At 34.8% G+C, this 17,480-nt stretch overlaps 1 long non-coding RNA gene across 12 annotated transcripts; it reads right to left on the bottom strand.

Moving 5' to 3' along the window:
• Positions 1-5,772: 5,772 nt before the first annotated feature.
• On the bottom strand, positions 5,773-16,801 carry LOC141586962 (uncharacterized). 12 transcript variants are annotated; one of them, XR_012519669.1, is made up of 6 exons: positions 16,624-16,794; positions 16,445-16,483; positions 15,234-15,382; positions 14,868-14,950; positions 6,404-6,463; positions 5,773-6,046 (listed from the first exon to the last, which is right to left on the bottom strand). It is a non-coding gene; the product is annotated as an uncharacterized LOC141586962 (long non-coding RNA). The 12 variants fall into 12 exon arrangements; XR_012519675.1 differs by having other exon boundaries at positions 15,234-15,373; XR_012519673.1 differs by having other exon boundaries at positions 15,234-15,368.
• Positions 16,802-17,480: the final 679 nt, after the last annotated feature.

The raw sequence follows: 17,480 nt of genomic DNA, 5'->3' as shown, positions 1-17,480 counted from the left end.
ATCGCTCGTTGATGAGCTGGGATTTAGTGGGAAAGGTTATGGTCCCCCACAAGCAGGGCTACACACTTTCGTGTGTAGTCAGTTACCTGATTTGATTGGGAGTTGGAGGTGGATGATGATAAGCTGTTTACTTTTATTGTACTTGTCTTATTTTGTTGTTCAGTGAACTCACCCCGTGTTGTATTTGTTTGAGTATGTGTCCTCAACAATAGTGCGATAACATGTTTAAAATCTCAAATTAAGAATACGTAAGGGATGATTCATTTATATAGTCAACTGATCAACATTAATCAGTAACGATTGACCAACTAGAGTTTGACATTACTCTCGTTTGACGGTGGTGATCAGTTGATCCCTTAAGGTCACACCTATAGGGCAATTCCCTTAATAGACTAGTTGATTAATTGTATGTCGATACAAGTTAATCAATTCCTTAAATTGGAACAGTTGATTTGTGAATGAGATTTTTATATCTTATTGTAAATTGATTAAATAAGATTTATTTTAGTAATTAAAAGATTTTATTACTAAAATTAATTATTATTTAGGAAACAATTGAGATAAGAATGAATGGTTAATTATAATTTCAACATGTTGTGACTTATATTAACATGACCCATTTTATTTATGTGATCAAGAATTACTAGACAATTTGTTATATGTAATTTAATTAATGTATATAATGATATTTATTTGATAAATATGCATTAAATTAATTAATAACATGTTACATACTACATGTGACATATTGTGTCACAAATGACAAATTGACAAATAAAATGGAAGTCCATTTTATACATAATGACCGAAATATTGGAGGGTTATAGGATAGTGGATGTTTTATTTAATTGTTAAATCAAAACACCATCATAACCAATTTGTAGCTAGCCATGCAAGCCTATATTCTTGTGAAGAACAAAAGCAAAAGGGAGAAGGCCATGCATTGGCCTTCCACATCCCCTCAACCGGCTCCCTCCTTTAACAAATAGAGAATTTGTTCTCTATTTTTCAACTCATTTAACATTCATTTTACTCACTCACTTCATCTCTCTAAAATGGTTTAGAAACTCAAAATTGTTCATCTAAAATTCTAATATCAATATATAAGATTAATAGTGTAGTAATAAAGATATTATTAGAATCATTTAAGGATACTAGTAGATTGATCTAGTTAGTTAATATATTAGTTCTAAGGGAAATAGTATTGGGTGAAATTGTTAAGGAATATCTCTATATTTAGGATTTTGGAGGATCATCCATTATATTTAAGCTCAAGAACAAATAAGGAAGGTGACCTTATTTGTGCCCTTATTTCGTGCCATATAACAATGTACAGCACATTATTTTTCTTATTTTATCTCTTAATTAGTTATGCATGCACTAGATCTTAATGAATTTGAGTTAAAATGTTAATTGGTTCACTATAAGAAATGTTTTATAAGAGGTATATGAACCTAACAATTGGTATGAGAGCATAGAATGTTGCATGCATAATCGATTTATAGTTATTAGTAACTTAATTAAAACCACGAAATAATGCATGTTGTCTATTCTTGTCCTAAAATGTTTTTAGGTCATTTTTATGATTTATGGTATTTTATTGCTCATTTTACTGATTTTTAGTTATTATATTTCATTTTAATGGCTAAAATGCTAAAAATAGTTAAACATAGTCTCTAACCTTGAATTTTTTATATGACCTCAAATGCATATTTTACTTATTGTATGTAAAATGTCATATAAATTTGATTTATTTTGCATGATTTATGATTTTTATGAGATAAAAATGAATTAAATGGGTATAAAATGGATAAATATAGTTGAACTTCGAAATAGGCCATGAAATTTTAATGTGTTGTCACATGCACATTTTACTCACTGTGTGTAAAATTTAAGATGAACTTGATTCACTTTGCATGATTTATGAATTTTTAGAGTAAAGATAACATAAATAGTGACTATTTTGGCAAAAATAGCTAAAACAAATTAAATGGCATGAGAAAATTATTTTTAGGTTGCATTTATATCCCAATTATCATATCTAAAGTTGTAAAATTGATTAGATTAATTTTTGAATACTTTAGATGTTTTATTTGATAAAACCGATAAATTGCAACTACATATTTCTCAAAATATATTCAAAAATTTTAATCATGATTTTTGATGTTATGAGTGTCATATATATATTCCAGAATGTTCAAAAACTTAAAATTTGAAATTTGAAATTATTGTAATTTAATTTGGATTTATTTCTTAAATGTTATGATTTTAGGGTCAAAATGAGCATAAAATTATGTCAAGTAGAATTATTATCAAAAACTGAGTAATGATTAATTTTTGAGACCTAAGAATGTTAGCATAATTAACTTGGACTAAAATTAGATTTTAGTATTACTTTACGATTTTAATAAGTTAAAAATCGTGAATTTCCATAAAACTCGGTTATATGATCGATATAAGTTAAATAGGGCGATTTGACATATAATTTGGCATGATAGATACATATTATAATGTTGCATATTTCATTGTTGAATGTCATATCTTATTTATGTAATTTTGAATTATGTAATTTATCTTAGTATGGCCTTAGTTTTAATCGGTATTACCCGTAATGTAAGGGGATATTGATTTGGTTGTAATTTAATGTGATCTCGTATCACTTTTATTTTAATAGTTTTTTGTATTACAAATGTATAATAGGAATAGTTATGTATTTTTATTATTATTTGTAATCCCGGAGTTCCTTCAAGACGGTGCCATTCAGAAAGGCGTTCTGACAAAGACGGTGTTCTTGGGAGGCGTGTCACTTGAAGACTCAAGGGACCAAAGGAGTAGGAGCCCATGAATCTCAATTTCATAAGACGTACAATACGATTTTTCGGGGTGCTTCTATTGACGGTTGGTAAGTGGGGTAATAAATAGTTATTACACATCGAAAGTTTGGTTGATCTGAACGAAGGTACTTTGCGACCGTAGCTGCAATAGGCTCGGGCTAAAGATAAATTTAATGTAAATTAATCGACCGAGAGTTCTAATTGTAGAATCGGTTAATAGGGTTGACCCACCAAGTTATATTAGCAATGATGTAGAGGGCCCGTTGGCTCACATCTAAGTTAATATGAATTTTGGATGTCGGAATCATTTATTATAGATGGGTAGAGGTCATTATATAAATGCTATACTTGTATTAATATTTTAAAGTATTATAACGATAAATGTTAATTAGTTTCCTTCGTGTCCATTTGTAGTTATGTTTCTCGCAATGGATTCATTCAACTCTTTAACACCGATCACTATTGAATCATGTCACAAAACATTCGACGGAATTTTCTCTCTAAACAACCTTGATAAGACTAGAGAAATTCATTTTGGCATTGGTTCCGATGGTAGTCTTAACTTCATTACTACTTCCTCACCTCCTATTACAACTAGCAATTTAGTGAATAAGTCTTGTGAAGACAATCTCACTAACACCATGGGATCCTTGTCTTTGGAAGCAAGGAGAAATGAGAAGGCTAGTGGGAGTTTTCGCAAAAGGCTTGCCATTAAGTAAGAGGTCTAATTCATACCATAGGGATTTATTGGCTAGTGGGACTACCAATAATGTATGCCTTTATTGTCATAGCATGGGCCATTAGGTGAGGAATTACCCCATCTTTTTGGGGGATATCAATGATGTACTTGACGATCCACTTGGTAATATTTCTTCCGAAATCTTTGTTATTGATATAAATTATACGTCCACCTCAACGTGGGCATTGGATACCCGTTGTGGTTCTCACCTTTGTAATCATATACAGGGGCTTAGAAACGTGGAAAAGCTAAACAAGGGTAATGTAGATCTCCGACAAGGAAATGAAGCTAGGGTAGCCGTCACTTCAAGAGAAACTTATGTACTTGTTTTAGCTAATGGCTTTGAGTTGTACTGACATAATTGTTATTTTATACCTTCTTTATCTAAGAACATCGTTTCCGTTGCCATGTTAGACATGGATGGATTTTCTTTTGTTATTAAGAATAATTGTTGTGAAATCTCTAGGAATAACTTGGCCATAGACTAAGGCATTTCAATTAATGGCATTTATGTTCTGAAATTTAACTCAAGCAAAGATATCTATAACGTACAATCCAAAAGACTCAAAACAAGTGAACCAAATGAATCATACATTTGGCATTGTCGATTAGGTCACATAAATAAGAAATGCATCAAAAGGCTAGTGTCAACTGGAATGATTGGACCCTTTTATTTTCGATCATTTGAAATATGCGAATCTTGTCTCCTTGGGAAAATGAATTGTGCTCCCTTTAGTGGTAAAGGGAGACGAGTAAGTGATTTGTTGGGACTTATACATATCGATGTATGTAGTCCAATGAGTATCATTGCTAAGGGAAATTATGACTATTTCGTCACTTTTACCGACGATTTAAGTAGATATGGGTATGTTTACTTAATCAAATATAAAAGTGAAGTTTTTGAAAAATTTAAAGAATTTCAAAAGGTAGTAGAGAACCAATTGAACAAAAAGATTAAAGCACTAAGATCCCATTTTGGTGGAGAATATATTAGCAATGAATTCCATTCTCACTTAAAAGATTGTGGTATTGTATGACAACTCACTCCACGAGGCACACCTCAACTCAATGGTGTTGCCGAAAGGAGGAATCGAACCCTACTGGATATGGTTCGATCTATGATGAGTCAAACGGAACTACTGGATTCATTTTGGGGTTTTGCATTTCTAACGGCCATGAAATCATTAAACCAATGTCCAACCAAAGCTGCAGATAAAACTCCATATAAGATATGAAAGGGAAAACTCCCAAACTTATCATATATGAAAATTTGGGGTTGTGAAGCTTATGTAAAGAACAAGTCTACCGACAAGCTAGCACCTAAATCTGACAAGTGTTACTTTGTAGGTTATCCAAAGAACACTCGTGGGTATTACCTCTACAACCGTCATGAGAACAAAGTGTTTGTGGCTTATAAGGCTATCTTTCTAGAATTCGATTACATTTCTAGAAGACAGAGTGGGAGAAAATTTGAACTTGATGAAGTTCAAGAACCACAAACTCGAGAAGAGGTGCAAGAAGATGTTCTTTCATCGTTTAATCAAGTTATTGTTCCTTCCGAACCTAGAAGGCCAGGTAGGGTTAGTCACCAACCCGATCGATACGTGGGCATGGTCGATTTGGATGACAAATTGGACATCTTACTTTTAGAAAGTGACAAACCCGTAACCTACAAAGCTGCAATTTCTAGTCCAAATTCAACTTTATGGCAAGAGGCCGTGCAATCCGAAATAAAATCTATGCATGAGAATCAAGTATGGACTTGGTTGATTTGCCTAAAGGTGTGAGACCCTTTCAATGCCAATGGATCTTTAAGGTAAAGAATGGTATAGAAGGACATGATGGTATCTATAAAGCGAGGCTAGTTTCAAAAGGTTTCACCCAAGTTCATGCACTACTACAATAATAGGCTTAGAGAACTGTTGAAATAATCTTTAGATAACGCCTTAGAGGCGTTCTTTAGGTCAGTGTTCTCTAAAGCTTATAAAACGATTGGAAGAGGCGTTTTCTATTCACAATCATAGAGAACTGTTGAAGTGATATTTAGAGAACGCCTTATAAGCGTTCTCTTTTCATAGGAATAGAGAACGGTGGGCTTAGCCAACAATTCTCTATTCTTCTTATTTTTTTTAAACAAAAAATACTACGTATATAATATAAATGGCGAAATACTGAAAATTAAAACAAAGACACAAAACATGAGAAAGTAGTCACTTTTATTACTCCAAAAGTGGCATACACCGTATCACAAGTTTGTTTTCAGTATTTACAAAATGAATACTATTCATCTACTATGAACATACGATATTATACAACTTCAAAATGATGAATGCCCAAAGATGCTTCTTCCTAAAGCTGATGTGATTTTTGAAGGAATTGAGTCATTGCTGTACTATACTTGGAATGGCTTTCTTGGTGTCGATGTTCGGTTCTCCAATGACTGCAATCTCTGCTTAAGATGAAAAACTTCAACCTGCAAGATATTTGCATCAAATAATTGCAAAGACTCAACAACTAAATGCCTAAATCATACGCATCTTAACCATTTTGTTGAAAACGCAAAAAGCTTGTGTCCGGATGACCCATAATAAAAACTGCACCTAGTTTAAAATGAATACGCCACATCTGATACAAAATAAGTTGTTAATAGTGTGTCTGGCATAGATTTAAAGCCAGCGTCGTGAAAGAATATGTTCGAACCAGTTCGGGAATCACTAGGCGCTGAGTAACAATTATGAGTAACATTGTGAATTAAGATCCTTAGATTGTATCGTCTTCAAATAAGTCCAGTTGACAGTAACTTTGGATGAAACCAGAAATCAAGTTATACCTGAAGTTGGAAAGCTCTTGCTCTTTCATTGGCCACCATACCCCTGGTAGAATGCGGTTCCTATATACGGAGTACAATCGAGAAACAAAAAAAGAAAACAAACCGCCGTAAAAAAAACCAAGGCCTTCTTTCACAAAAACTTAAATGGGACGGTTTAAGGATAATCAACAATTTTAGAGATAATTGAGAAATATCAGTAAAGATTGTAAGCCAACTATCACTAATTGAGAGATGTGAATATGTGATTGCCAGCAGTGAAAAACATATCAAACAGCTGAAAGTTTGGAGGTGGAACTTAAGGTTCCTAAGTTGAAAACAAGTTCATCCATCCCTATCATAAACCGCCTTTAAAACGACTTGATTTGTGATTGCTGAAAATTTAGAGGTGTCATTTTAACTGTTCACTAGTCATACACTCATACTGTAACACCCCAATTTATGAGGGAGCCTTTAGCAAGACATTCCCTAATAAACCGGACTGTTACCATCTCGGTTTCCCGAGGTAGTGAATAACAAATTAAACTCCAAGGCAAAAATTATATAATGTCTTTAACTTAATTATTACAAAACCTCTTTTACGTCAAATTACAAAGAACTAACATAAATAAAAGTGAAAGTCTTCTAGATGATGATCTAGCTACTAAGTCTTCTGATCCAGTGTCTCACGCCCACCAAGCTCCCGTTCTATCTCTTAAACCTGTCAAGTCTGCTCGCCAATATTTGGGTCATCACAGGTGTTCACGAATACACAGGGTCAACCACGAGGTTGAGTAGGGAAAACAATGAAACAACAAAATATGATATGCATGCTCCTCCGTCACCTCCATCTCCATCTCAACTCATATCTCATAACTCATATCTCATAACTCATATCTCATAACTCATAACCCGGACAACCCAGCCATACCGATCCCCGGTAGACTATATATATCGACCGTAGTCGATCCGCGACTTCGCCGAGGACACCAGGGCAAGTCTGCGAACCCGCCTGGGCCTTATCACAACATCATCATCACCACACCACATCACCAAAACATCCTCCATCTCCAATGCATATGAATGCTCAACAGTGAACAATGCAATACAATATGTATATCAATGAATGAAATCATGCCAGCTAACAAATGTTGTGATAACACACTCAACACGAACAATTCAGTCAACCATATCATAGCGTAATCAACAACCACGAATCAAGTCACGCTCACAATTTGGTCATATGAAACACAAACAAGTCAACACAATTCAACAACACGATAAGAAGTCAAGTGTATTTCCCTACCTTTTCGCAATCCAAGCTCACACAAGCAATCAATTATGAACCTTCACATATCCATCACCTACATAACATAATTATATATAATTACCACCTACTCAATCAAATAATCATGCACATAACCTAGGCTCATCATAACTTAATAGGAATATCAACTTAAAGAACAAACACGATTTTTCCTGATTTTCCAGCACATGACAGACTCGGAATAAAATACATAACTAATTCCAGAAAAATCAAATTGATACAAAGCCAATTGAATTGGAACCCCATGAGTCTTAGCTACAAATTATATCTAACGTGTTTTTCCCAAATTCCATACTTATCAAGGGTTTTCAGACTGATTTCCAAGAACGGACAGAAACCGTCGCATAAAAAGTATTGATTCATAAAACGAGTTTAAAACATTATTTTTCAGAAATTCCAAATCATATTATCATCTAGACTATACAAAGATTATGTATGAATAAGCCTCATAACTGAATCGACATAAAAATTAAGGTTTCAAATCATTTTCCACAACCAAATCAGATTCGCGGACTTTTCAGCGACATGTTCATAAATAAATCACCTAGGACAAACCACAAAGAATTTGACTATAAGATTTTATATGCATAAACTAGACATCAAATAAATAGGACTCTCTTTTCAAACTTTTCGAAAAAAACGACATTAAAACAGTATAAACAATGGAATTAAATCGACTTACAAACAGGGAATCGAATTAGGTTGGAATCGATGAGCAATCTTCAATCAAATGAAAGGATCGTGTGTGTGTGTGTTGGTGTGCGTCAAAAGGAGGGAGGAGGGTGAGATGAGGGTTGTGTAGTGTTAGGGTAACATTAGGTTAAGAATTAGGTTAAAACATGATGTTGGGTGTTGGGTTAAACATGTTATTGGGTAAACTCCAATGGGTCGAGGGTAAATGGGTTAGCTCACATCTCGAATGCCATGTAAACCCGTCTCAATAACTTACGAAACAACTCGATCTTACGATACAACACGAGTCAAGTAAAATAACATAACGTAATTATCGACTAAACAATTAACTCGACTTAAATAGTAATATAAAATACGGAGTATTACAGTCTTCCCCCCTTAAAATGAACTTCGTCCCGAAGTTCGCTCATCTATCAAACCTCCAAGCATCACCGTGGGTACCAAAACAGATTTTCTAGTATAAGAACTCAAGAACTTAGGCCCATAAAACAAAATGTTACATTCTACCCTCCTAAAAAGAAAGTTACGTCCCATAACTTACTTCATGCAGACATATCACCACGAATCATTCCATCATCCTACTACCGTCGTTCACCTCAAACTATCAGAGCGCCATACCAGTAGTTTAACTACACGTTTCTCTTACACATCAACCAACTAACAGAAGTAAGAACACAACATAGAGAACTCATTTGCATGGGTACCACACAACGAAACATCAACTTGATCAAAACCACAATCTATAAACAAGTGCAACATAACATTAAGATTTTACAATCCTACCCAACTAAAAACATGGTTACGTCCTCGTAACCTCTTCTCAACTTTCATATACGTATGCAACAAAATCACATCAACAACATGTAACAGAAGAAACACATGGTAAGAAATTTCGCATTAACATTAAGGTCGAAAACAAGGTTTCATTATGGAGTTAGCTGATTGTCAACAAGCAACACTTATTACTTAGCTCATTCTTAACTTAAAACACAACATTAACTAAAAGAACAACAAGAAAAGAACCAAAGGTTTACACGGTTTCATAACGAACCGATCATGGTGTTACTAGTTCTAACATAACAGATCCTAAGGTCGCGTTTACTCGATTCTGGTGGCTTCTATGTCATTCCCTACCTGTTCACCTCTTCCCCAAAGTCCGGTTTGGGCGGTTCGATCGTACTTTCGGCATCGGTACATTAGCATAAAATTCGTATCTCGGTCGCTTTGATATAAAGTCAAAGGTATGCTCGGGCGGGTAATCGGCCCCGCGATAATTGGGGTCACGACATTATCTCATGCAATGGGTGGACAACTCTCTCATATAGAAGTGTTTGTTGTCCTTTAGTATGCCAGTCGGGATAGTATCGATAAGGGTATACGCTCTTAATCGAGTATTAGTTAAGTACTCGGGTTCCCATTATGGCCATACTTGTCCATGGCGGACAAAGTTTCTCACAATGCTCATTGAAGTCGCATCAAGTGACATGCAACGATCTCGCGGTGTACATTGTAGGGATCCATCCTCTGAGTGGAAAGTTAAACAAATTATGACACAAGGGTGCTACCGTAGAAGGGTGTTAATATAAAGGATTCATTCACGAGGTTTAAGGGTGCGGAAGTTATATAACAAGTTTTCAGAGTAGCTGTTGTAATACCAGGGTTTTGGTCAACTCAAGATTATCACAATTCGCATTATCTACCAGAGAACAACAACCTTAGAAAGATCAACCACAAGGATACACGTATATCAGCATACAATCTAACGTTGACCCCACCAAATTCCTCTCCCAAGTCAAAATTATTACTAATTCCGAACAATTGAACCATATGCGCATTCATTCCGCCCTACTACTAAACAATCACTAGGAGTATTAAAACATGCTGCACATATGCACTACTTAAACACTTTGAAACCACAGAAAACATAACATGTAATCAAAACCATTTGACTCATTAGACACGCAACATGAGTTAGTCAGTTTGTATGATATAAATTCTGAAAACGTATTTCTCAATAACGTAACAACATATGGCCCATGACAACAACAACATTACTTCCATATCACACATGTGTTTAACATTTTAGCAACCATATCGTTCAGTTGTGTCCAGCAACTTAGTATAACTCATTTTCAAAGAAAACAAGAGATATCGCATAAATAGCTTAACATATACATTTGCCATCATATACCTTGTAGAATATTATCTATGATAAAAGTTTAGCAACTTGAACAACTTCTCTGGTTTGCACGGTTTGAACAAATAGGCAACTCGCGGTTCGATTAAACGTAACTATAACGACTATCATTTAAACGTACGCATGACATGTGAATCATCAAAGGGTTATCTCATTGTAATTCGACGGTTCGAGAATATATTTCAAATATCGTGACAATTGCAACAATCACCTTAGCATTTCATGACAATACAACTATGAACATATCCAATAAGGAACAACAACACTATTTTATTATCATATCATAAGTTTAGGTTGGACTGAAATAAATTAATGCAATGAAAGTAATAAGTATAACTATAGGCACACAGACTCACATAAAAGACATGAGAACTCGGATGACATCCTACATGTGTGAACATTTAGACATACTCATTACTACCATCCATGTGTAAACATTTTAACATAATTATTATAATTATTCACGCGAGTATATTAGAACAATCAAGTTAACGTTTAACACCATCAACTTTACCAAGATATGACAATATAGTTTTATATTTATATATATCCGACCACTATACAAGTATGATGAACACACCAGAGATACTACAACATGCCAAACATATATAAAATATGTAACAACTGGACTCGTATAAAATATTTCACCCTCGAATAAGGATCAGATTAAGCTATTCAATTTCACACATACTATCATGCCAAAGAATGTTATAAACTAAACTTTATTTTTTTTTTAATTTTTTTTTTTCACTTGTTAAGATACATAACTACTGAACATGCGTGCTACGATCATCATATAAAAACATTATAAGGTCGCATTAATAAGGCTCATGAATTAACCAAACAATTGTATGAAAACTCAACATAGAACACACATTTTAAAAGTTATGATTCACGTTGTAACTTCCAAAAATCACGAATAAATAACCGTTCAACGAAACTTGAGTTATATTACTTTTTATAACATACAGAGAGTTAATAATTCGTGAGAAAAAGAGTGAGGTCCAAAGCTCAAGAATTCAATTTTTAAAGGATTTTGCAACTCGGTTGGTCCAAACAAGTATGTGACAGCAATTGGTCCGAAACTTGGGTCAGATTGCAAAACTTATCATTTAATATAGAGATATCAAGAATTTTCGTGGCTTATCAATTTGAAAACATAGGCGAATCTTCTGATCGATGGAGTTGGAATTATGCAAAAATTATTAATACAATTTAAATGAGGATTTTTACAAAATCGTTGGTCAAAACATCACTGCACAGGAACTTCCTGACCACAGCCCACCAAAATATTTATTACTCCTAATCCCTATATTCTATAAGCATGAAACCAACGCCAAATGAACACTAATTCCCGAGGCTACCTCCCATAAAATTTTCATCCATAGACAATAAACAGAAAAGAAATGGCAGTAAGGTCAATTAAAGAGTAAAATCAAACAAAACGAGTTTCAGCACTAGGTTATTCTTTACTATGTTACAAGCTCTTATGAACATACTATGTATACTAACCCATCCCAACTTAAATCTCACACTTTGTGCTTACGTAAACATCTATCCCATAGAATCCCTTCGTATCTCGATCTACTCCTTACATCTAAATCACGATTGCTATGACTAGAAACATGCAATTGAATAGTGTTTCGATTACTATCAAAATACTATACTAGCATGGCTTCGGGATCACATAACCGCATATCGCTAGACATATTAGCTCTATCAACACGTCATTCAACATCCATCCAAATAAATATCATCAATTCGCAATCATTTTCACGCTCACGATTACCACAATCCAACAATTATCAACCTGAACACGAAAATTTTAATTCTCATCTCCACAACATCACATGATCACGCCATCATTCATACAAAATACTTACCGTAACGTTGTCCTGCAGCATGGTTAGAATATATGGGTCTCAAGGTGTACATCCACTCGATTATATCCAAGGTTTTCCTTCTAACTACCCCATTCACTCAATTTCTCTCGGGTTACCTGGTTCAAAACTGAGAGGGCAAAAGAGCACGTATTAAGGGCGCCTTCTTAACCGCACTGTGAGCTCCTAACAGTTTATTCCCAGGGGTTCATTTTATTTAGACACTTCCTATGTTCATTGGGTTCATTGGTTTAGGCCTGAGGATCGTTCGCTCTGATACCACTTTGTAACACCCCAATTTATGAGGGAGCCTTTAGCAAGACATTCCCTAATAAACCGGACTGTTACCATCTCGGTTTCCCGAGGTAGTGAATAACAAATTAAACTCCAAGGCAAAAATTATATAATGTCTTTAACTTAATTATTACAAAACCTCTTTTACGTCAAATTACAAAGAACTAACATAAATAAAAGTGAAAGTCTTCTAGATGATGATCTAGCTACTAAGTCTTCTGATCCAGTGTCTCACGCCCACCAAGCTCCCGTTCTATCTCTTAAACCTGTCAAGTCTGCTCGCCAATATTTGGGTCATCACAGGTGTTCACGAATACACAGGGTCAACCACGAGGTTGAGTAGGGAAAACAATGAAACAACAAAATATGATATGCATGCTCCTCCGTCACCTCCATCTCCATCTCAACTCATATCTCATAACTCATATCTCATAACTCATATCTCATAACTCATAACCCGGACAACCCAGCCATACCGATCCCCGGTAGACTATATATATCGACCGTAGTCGATCTGCGCACTTCAACAGGACACCAGGGCAAGTCTGCGAGAACCCGCTTTGGCCTTATCACAACATCATCATCACCACACCACATCACCACAACATCCTCCATCTCCAATGCATATGAATGCTCAACAGTGAACAATGCAATACAATATGTATATCAATGAATGAAATCATGCCAGCTAACAAATGTTGTGATAACACACTCAACACGAACAATTCAGTCAACCATATCATAGCGTAATCAACAACCACGAATCAAGTCACGCTCACAATTTGGTCATATGAAACACAAACAAGTCAACACAATTCAACAACACGATAAGAAGTCAAGTGTATTTCCCTACCTTTTCGCAATCCAAGCTCACACAAGCAATCAATTATGAACCTTCACATATCCATCACCTACATAACATAATTATATATAATTACCACCTACTCAATCAAATAATCATGCACATAACCTAGGCTCATCATAACTTAATAGGAATATCAACTTAAAGAACAAACACGATTTTTCCTGATTTTCCAGCACATGACAGACTCGGAATAAAATACATAACTAATTCCAGAAAAATCAAATTGATACAAAGCCAATTGAATTGGAACCCCATGAGTCTTAGCTACAAATTATATCTAACGTGTTTTTCCCAAATTCCATACTTATCAAGGGTTTTCAGACTGATTTCCAAAAACGGACAGAAACCGTCGCATAAAAAGTATTGATTCATAAAACGAGTTTAAAACATTATTTTTCAGAAATTCCAAATCATATTATCATCTAGACTATACAAAGATTATGTATGAATAAGCCTCATAACTGAATCGACATAAAAATTAAGGTTTCAAATCATTTTCCACAACCAAATCAGATTCGCGGACTTTTCAGCGACATGTTCATAAATAAATCACCTAGGACAAACCACAAAGAATTTGACTATGAGATTTTATATGCATAAACTAGACATCAAATAAATAGGACTATCTTTTCAAACTTTTCGAAAAAAACGACATTAAAACAGTATAAACAATGGAATTAAATCGACTTACAAACAGGGAATCGAATTAGGTTGGAATCGATGAGCAATCTTCAATCAAATGAAAGGATCGTGTGTGTGTGTGTTGGTGTGCGTCAAAAGGAGGGAGGAGGGTGAGATGAGGGTTGTGTAGTGTTAGGGTAACATTAGGTTAAGAATTAGGTTAAAACATGATGTTGGGTGTTGGGTTAAACATGTTATTGGGTAAACTCCAATGGGTCGAGGGTAAATGGGTTAGCTCACATCTCGAATGCCATGTAAACCCGTCTCAATAACTTACGAAACAACTCGATCTTACGATACAACACGAGTCAAGTAAAATAACATAACGTAATTATCGACTAAACAATTAACCCGACTTAAATAGTAATATAAAATACGGAGTATTACACATACCTACTGGATTTGAGACAATACACTTGACTAGCACCTGTAATGACACAATATACTTGACTAGCTAGAACTTTCGCCCACCACGATTAGACAATAATACAACAGCAAGGACATATAAATCTAGGATAAACAAAAACAAGCACAACTTGATGCCAACTTACTTGCAGAGAACTACTTAAAATGCCTTGAGCTAACAAATTTTAAGTTGCCACAATATAAGCTCAACAGCTCCGACAATAACAATCTGAAAATGAATGCACTAAATAATGTGAGATCAATCTAAACTTAAAACAAGGTATGAGTACTCTGACAAAAGGTTATGGGAGGAAAACAAGACAACACAACCTCCACGATCAACTGTCTCTCTATATTTATGAAATGACTTGACTGTACAAAAACGAGTCAAACTTCAAAGTAACTTCAACAACAATACAACAAGGATTTTCCAAGAGCTTACAGTCATAGTCCTTAATAACAAAGAATCATCAAACATCTATCAAATTATGAAAAGAGAAATAGAATGTTACCTTGGTTGATGCTGGGTGTGACATCTAAGGCCTCTGAAACAACGACAAAGCCTTAGTCCCAACAAAGGTTAGGGTCGGCTAACACGAATCATCATCCGAATTTGTGTAGGTTTGAATCCGCCAATATAGAAGCTCCTACACTAAGTCATCTGTATTTGTCAAATTCGGTGCTATTATCGTTGGAGATATGCACTTGGGCAATCATGTTACAGTATACAACATACTTGTCACGGGTTTACATTTCAACATACCAAAGCGTTAACAGAAGATTCCGAATCTGGATAATATAATAGAGTGCACAAGAATCCTCTTTAGGTTTTATTTTTGACTAACTTGATCTGCCCCAGGCAAGAACTAGTAGTGAAAGCAGACATCTTCCGAAAACAATTAATAACAACCTCTAGAGTTCACTCAGATGTTAGAGTACTCGAAAAAGTCTTTTTGGTGTCAAACATGCTAACTTATTCCTTGTAGAGTATAATACTTCTGCTTAATTGACATGCAAAGGAAAAAATATGCTAAAGTGATCATCGATTAACCAAGAAGACCATCTTGCAGCCAACTAAGACATTTTTGTAAATCAATATGATGTCTATAGTGTAATAGTGATACAAGTGGTATCCTACCTGCGTCACTGCGTGTGAGCTCCTAATTTTCAAGAAGAGGTATAAATTACGCAATAACCAAGTAACTCAGGAGAACATTCCTATCAGCATAGAGTGCATCTAAGCCTCTAAAGTGATTTGCATATGATAAAAAATTCACTACATAGTGAGTTCCTAATTTTTAAGAAGGGATATGAATTAATATACTTTCTATTAATTTATACACAGTGAAGTAGTGGACTAACTTGAAATCCGAACCTATCAATTTTTCTAGTTAAACGGATTCACTTAATCATGTCAATCATATCCTTATACAGACAACTCGGATGATAATTTCTTCATGTGTTGGGTCCTTCAAACTTACTGGCGTTTAAATTAAACAAGCAACTCAATGAAACCATTAGGACTACACCAGAACAACAAAAGTGATAAAGACCTTAAACTTTCATCCTTAATTCATTTACTCTGTATATTTTCTTACAAGTACATTCATAGGGGCAATACATCGAACAGTTGGCGTGCATTACACCTCCATTACTCTACTTCCCAAAATACCCAATTACCGATATATAATTAAGATCATACAATTGGTGTGAATTACTTTACCTCGCAAATGGCTTGATGAATCAATCAGCAAGGAGGCCTCTAATCAATATAAACCAACCAAACAAGTTCATATAAAAAAAACAATTACAACACCCCTAAACGAAATTAGGGTTTACGTTTTACGTTTGATGAAATTGAAAATGAAAAGAAAAAAACAAGAAAAGAAATTGGAAACTTACCAATTTAAGAGAACTAAAATGAATTGATGATGGCCAAGAGAAAGGAGACGAATGAGTGACTCGAGAGAGCAGTGCGGACTACGGAGGAGAACCGACGAAAGAGTGTGTTGAACTGTTGATGGACTGATGGTGAAGAAAATAGAGTTAATTTCCCTCCAAAAAATAAATTAGAGTGAAATAAAAAGAGTGGGAAATCTAAATAGTAAATACTCACATACCTAGGGATATTTTATATTTTATTTTTTTCCTCAATAGATAACGATTGTAGTTATAGGCGTTCTCTATTTATTTTTTAGATAACGGTTATTTGTAAGAAGCGTTCTCTATAATTTTATAAAACGCTTATCTAACTAATGTGTTCTCTATTTAGCGTTACTTATTCCATATTTTGTAGTAGTGATGGTTTACACTATGACGAAATCTTTGCCCCCGTAGCCATACTTAGATCAATTCGGATTATGTTATCGATTTCTGCATTTCATGATTCTGAAATACGGTAAATGGATGTCAAAACCGCCTTCTTAAATGGGTATTTAGAGGAGGAAGTTTATATGGCACAACTGTAATACTACGGTTTTATGAGTCTCTGGGTACTCAATAGAGTAGGCCTTACTCTGTCGAGTAAGGGTGAGTTGCAGTTTAAAAGAGTTTCTGACCTGTTGGGTACTCGATCGAGTGACGTAGATACTCGATCGAGTAAGGGGACACTCGATCGAGTACCTCAGCTACTCGATCGAGTAGCCGGTTTACGGGGGATGATTTGTCGGGTTTTTTTAATAATGCGATTAAGTATATAATTACTTCCGTCACTTTTCTTTAAACACTTTTACAACCTAATTACTTTCAAAAGAGAAATC

This window comes from Silene latifolia, chromosome 6, assembly GCF_048544455.1.
Source record: "Silene latifolia isolate original U9 population chromosome 6, ASM4854445v1, whole genome shotgun sequence".
NCBI lineage: Eukaryota > Viridiplantae > Streptophyta > Magnoliopsida > Caryophyllales > Caryophyllaceae > Silene > Silene latifolia.
Note: the sequence above shows the minus strand (reverse complement) of the source record. Positions and strands in the feature narration are given on the sequence as shown.